The sequence below is a fragment of the Saccostrea cucullata genome, unplaced genomic scaffold (assembly GCF_032062105.1).
Source record: "Saccostrea cucullata isolate Sc308-1 unplaced genomic scaffold, CSIRO_AGI_Scuc_v1 ctg17888, whole genome shotgun sequence".
Lineage (NCBI taxonomy): Eukaryota > Metazoa > Mollusca > Bivalvia > Ostreida > Ostreidae > Saccostrea > Saccostrea cuccullata.
In genome coordinates, this window is record NW_026921970.1 from 4,331 (window position 1) to 10,203 (window position 5,873).

General features: G+C 32.9%; 1 long non-coding RNA gene across 1 annotated transcript; it reads right to left on the minus strand.

The window, feature by feature from the left end:
* Positions 1–1,195: 1,195 nt before the first annotated feature.
* Positions 1,196–2,164, minus strand: LOC134260980 (uncharacterized). Its single transcript, XR_009990692.1, has 3 exons — positions 2,043–2,164; positions 1,615–1,674; positions 1,196–1,267 (listed from the first exon to the last, which is right to left on the minus strand). It is a non-coding gene; the product is annotated as an uncharacterized LOC134260980 (long non-coding RNA).
* Positions 2,165–5,873: the final 3,709 nt, after the last annotated feature.

A 5,873-nucleotide genomic window follows, 5' to 3' on the forward strand; every position in this document is an offset into this window, starting at 1 on the left:
GTAAGTACCTAAATAAATGTATTAAATTGGACTATATTAAAATCATACCTTGTATATGCAGAGATGTACAACTTGTTGAGTTGTGTTATATTTATACTTTGGTAGACCTTGAACTATCCCACCGACCCTGAACTATCTGAACCTAATTTCGCCTATGTGTCCATCATGATTCTGGTGTCCCGCGTGGAGGATAAAAAAGAGTAGTGCTGTCTCTGTACAATGTGGCTTACGAGTATCTCCATGCTTCAAAAGGGAGGGAATCAGTTTTTTCCCCCAAAATTTTTATAAATGTTTAAAAATATGAACTATTCCAAAAGAGAAAAAGAACTAAAGCAAAAGATTTTTTTTTTGGAGGGGGGGGGACAAAAAACATTTGTTACTGTGTAATTAATGAACACACAGGATCATACCAAATTTGGTAGACTGAAACGCCTAATTAAAAAAAAAGTGAAAATGCAGAATCAAGGATTACTGCTATATACATGTATACTGATACTTTTAATACTCTTATTTCTTAAGACTTAATGCATCTTTTGTTTGTGTAAATTTAGTTACTAAGATTTAATTATTTCCAGTGATCCCTCCTTTCCTCGGCTGGGACAGATGGTGATTGACTATGAATTCCTCTTAGAAAACTCTCTGAGGAGTTTGTACCTCACTCTAGGGTAAGCCAAATCAGTCTACTAAATTAAATCTTAGTTCATTATAAGTTCATCTGAATTTTTTTTTGGGGGGGGGGGGGGGGGGATATTAGCTCCATTTATTTTTAAAAGTTTGTCTGAACTATAAGTAAGCTTTTCTAATCAAAGTTTGTTAGCACTCTTGATATCCTGACATTTTCCAATAGTCTCACAGATATCAGATGTCAACATGTCTCTTTCTAATATTAAATGCTTTTATATAAATTTTTATTAGTTATGTCAGAAAAAACTTAGGATTAATCTTTTGTAAATTCCTCCATTTCTCTTATTAGATTCCTAATTAATATCTCTTTATCACCATTAAGTAAGTCTGAATTCCATGGCCATGGGTAACATACATAATGAATTATGAAATTAAATCATATCATTTATACAAAAGGACTTATTAATATTCTGAAGATCCCTTAATCATGTGTTAATATATTTTAGGTTAAATAAGGGTGTGCTTATATGAATGAGGAAATGTAAACAATTAAAAAACAAGACAAACTAACCAGAGATATCCAAATATATGCCCAATAAGTCTATCCATTAAATAATCCAGTGAAATAACATCTCAGTTGATCCTGAAAAAAATCATACAATATTCAGTGATACACAATTAACCTCATTTTACAATGTAAGTAAAGCAAAGTAATTTACATACAAAAGGGATAGAAATGTAAAAGATACCATGTATTTTACCAAAAATTTAGAGAACATTTTTCTGATTGAAATTCAATATCATGGAATGACCCATCATAGAAATATTAAATGCACTCTGAGTTACATGCAGGTTATACAAATGTAAATCACATGAAATGAGGATAAATACAGTACATTTACATTCAAAATAGAACTTTACATATAATTATGATTAAATGCAAAGATATGTCCATCATAGGAAATGTAAACAAAACAAAGACAAACTTACCAGAATTATCCAATTATATGCCCAATTAAATAATCCAGTGAAACAACATCTTAGCTGATCCTGAAAAAAAAAAGCATACAATATTCAGTGATACTCAATTTAATCTCATTTTACAAAGGAAGTAAAGCAATAAATTGACAGAAAAACATGTTTAAATGTAATGCAAAATAATATCTCTTATATATGGATACCTATACTCTAATCAATCATATTAAATGTCATTCGTAAAATGTATTTTTTAAGATAGATTTATTTAGGATCGACTTTAAATGATAACATGAATAGCACGCCATACTTTAACCACATGTCAAAACATTCTCTCAAATTACACAGAAATGGGTTATTTAGCATAGCTGACATTAAACATATAGGTGAGCGATAACATAATCACAATCATAAACAATGTGAAACAATTTTAAACGACCTACACTGTGGATTACAAGCCTTTTTCACTGGGGTAAAATCTTTGCCGAAATTCGCCATGGCTGCCCGAAACCCCGAACCCGACTGTATAAAAGATGAAGTCATACAATAACATAACACTGATGTAGTATTACATGATTTTTTTATTTTATTTCTTAAAAACTATAAGGGGAGTTTACCAAAAAAAAAGTAATAAGAAAAAAAAACATTTAAAGTTATTTTAAAAAAGTTAAAAGTTAAAAAATTTATAAGTTAATTTTATAAAAAAAAAAGTTTAAAAAATTTAAAAAGAAATTCTAAGTTTTTTAAAAAAGTGACCTGGTGTTATAACTTGACAGACATAACACACACACATGTTTTTTTTTTTGTATTGAGTGTTATTTGTTATTGTCTTTCAGTAAAAAAAATCAGCTCAAACCGGTTAGGCTGGCTAGACTAGGCTGTCTAGACTGTAAATGAAAAAGTGTGACGTCATAATCACATTGTATTTATACAGTGGATGACGTCACAATGCATAGGTAAGTTTTTGCACACGGCACTTTACAGAGGATGCAAACAGGTATATATAAGAAAACACAGGTAAAAGGTATATTTCTTTTGCACACGACCCTCAGTTTTTTGCACACGGCACTTTATAGAGGATGCAAACAGGTAAATATAAGAAAACGTAGGTAAAACGTATTTTTTTTGCACACGGCACTTACAGTAAAGGTATATAAACCAGAGCTGGACATCGACGATCATTCTTCGTTAGCATTCTGAATTCAACACAGGTAAAATATGACAGAGGAAAATACAAAGGAGACCGTACCAGAAACACAGGATCTTTTAGATGTAGATGACAGGAGAATGATATGCGGTATCTTAAATCAAATGGCTTTTATCATGCAGATAATTCATAATGATATAGGTGATTTTAGAAAAGAAGTGATGGAAAAGATTCGCCAACAAGGAAGGAAGACACACCAGTTAGTGAAAGAAATACAAAAACTGGAGAAAAAGCATCAAGAACCCAAGATTTCAGGGACCCACCAGACCAAACCTTTAGTGAAAAAAGGAGACAAAAAAGAGAAAAAGGAAGAAAACAGAGAGATCCCAGGCCCCAGCACTACTCACAAGAGGAAACTATCCCTGACCACTGATAAGGGACAGAAGAAGAAGAAACAGAAAATGTAAATTGTATGTATGTATTTTCATTGTGAATAAAAATTGAAAATCACAATCTGTCTTGTTTGTGTTTTGTTTTCAGTAAAAAAATCCAGGTGGTTCTTGTCTTTCAGTAAAACCAGTTCAAACCGGTTATAGGACTGTCTAGACTGTGAATGCGTGACGTCATAATCACATTCTTGCAATGTTTTTTTTGCACACGGCGCATTTTTTTACCTGTATAGTCAGCAAAAAAAACAAAAACGTAGTACCTACGTACCAATGTAAACACACCCCGTATTTAAGGGGAATAGGTTAGGGTTAGTTAGGGGGTTAGGGTTAGTTAGGGGTAGGGTTAGGGTTAGTTAGGGTTAGGGTTAGTTAGGGTTAGGGTTAGTTAGGGCTAAGGGGGATAGGGTTAGGGTTAGTTAGGGTTAGGGTTAGTTAGGGTTAGGGTTAGTTAGGGCTAAGGGGGATAGGGTTAGGGGATAAGGGGTTAGGGTTAGAACTCCACTCAGTTGACCCATTTATCCCCTCAACCTCAGAACTGATCACATGATTTCTCTCAGCCAATCAGAATCTTCCGGGCTATCTAGACCCGTTATACTACTATCGTGTATTATATCGGATAGTATTTTTTTCTTTCAGTGAAATATGTAGAAATAACAAAGAATAATCCAACTCAAAAGTCAATAAAACAATACAAAATATAGGTAGGAGAGGAGCAAACACGGAACTCCAAAACATCAGAGGTGGTCCATAAAACAATACAAAATATAGGTACGAGAGGAACAAACACGGAACTCCAAAAACTCTAAAACATCAGAAATGGTCCATAAAACAATACAAAATACAGGTAGGAGCGGAGCAAACATGGACCTCCAAAAAACTCCAAAACATTAGAGGTGGTCCATAAAACAATTCTACAAAATACAGGTAGGAGAGGAGGAAACACGGAACTCCAAAACATCAGAGGTGGTCCATAAAACAATACAAAATACAGGTAGGAGAGGAGCAAACACGAAACTCCAAAAACTCTAAAACATCAGAGGTGGTCCATAAAACAATACAAAATACAGGTAGGAGAGGAGCAAACACGGAAATCTAAATACTCCAAAAAATCAGAGCTTGGATCAGGTCCCATGGAGGAGTGAGCATCCCATGCTGACCGGTCACATCCACTGTGTGCTCATTGTTATAATCGGGAAATAACGGAATACAAGTACATGTATACTTAAACTTGTACAAAAACCACTAGAGTGACCATTATTTACAAATATTTTAGGCTGATGTGACGGAGTCCGTGATTGCTCTGCTCCTATTTTGATTTGTTTGATGGAGTTTTTACCTCGTATACTTTTCGTTATTTCCCTGTATATTTTTTATACAATATCAATAATTGGCATATACTTGATATATTTTTAATATTAGATTTATCGTAATAATCATTTTGATCGATCATATAAACATACTAAATATTCTATTACAAAAACTGGAATATCAATCTTTGTTTTTTCCCCAATATTACGAAAACATTAAAGTGGAAATATTTAATCTAGACCTCATGGTTTTTTAAATATGAGAGTTCTTGTCTTAAAGTGAAATGGAAATTATGATTAGATATTGCAAATAGCAATGCTCGTATGTTAGAGTCCAATTTAATTTTTTTTATTTAGGAACGTACACAGTTTTAAAAATGATAAATAAGAACACATCCAAGTGAAAGTGATTATGAAAATAACGTATTTTGATTCAATACTAGTATTCATTGTAACTTACATTAATCTACACAACAAAAATAAAAAAAAAAAAGATCAAGCCACATTATAAATGTCAAAAATACTATGAATCTTATACATCTTTAAAAGAATAACACTAGGGAATAGTAAAAAAAAAAACCCGTATAAGAATATAGGGAAGACGAGTCATAAGTTAATAGGTAAGAAAGTCAGTAAGTCAGTAAATAAGTAAGTATAAGTGATTAGTTATAGTGATATGTTTTATAAGATGCAGTGAGAAACATTTAATATAGATCAAATATACAAACCTCCAGCCCTTGGACCTTCATGTTACTTTAATAAGATTAGATAAAATATTTTTTTTTTTTTTTGTCAAGGTCAAGGTCAAACATGGAGTAGGCACTTTCCAACTCCAGTGCAATTATTATGGTTCTTGGTTAATTGGATGATAAAGAGGAGGGGATTTGTGATCCTGTAACTGGATAAGTGATTTCTGGATGCTATTTCACAAGTATTAAGTGACATACAATGTGAGTTAAAAAGTTTTCTTTGTGTTTTCCAAGCTAGTCTATGAACCTCCATAATGAATCTCCATATTGATATCTACTCAGCTTGGCCTTACCATAGAATCATATTGAAAACAATCTAGACAACCCCTCCATAATTAAAAATTAAAACAGGAATCTGCTTCTATTGAATCTTCAAAACTTTTCAAAATACAATATTTGGGATTATCAAAATGTCTCTCAACACTGGAAAGCCTAAGAACAAAAACTTTTCCTCAAGCAAAAGCATGGGCCAGGGCTCAGGTGCTAGAAAGGTTGGTCAATCTGCTGTATCCTCCAGTGGACAAACTAAACAGCCTAGCAATAAGAGATTCAGGGAAGGGAGTGAGTCAGGCACATCCTCGGGAAACATCACATCAATTGATGACACTAACCAGGATCTATC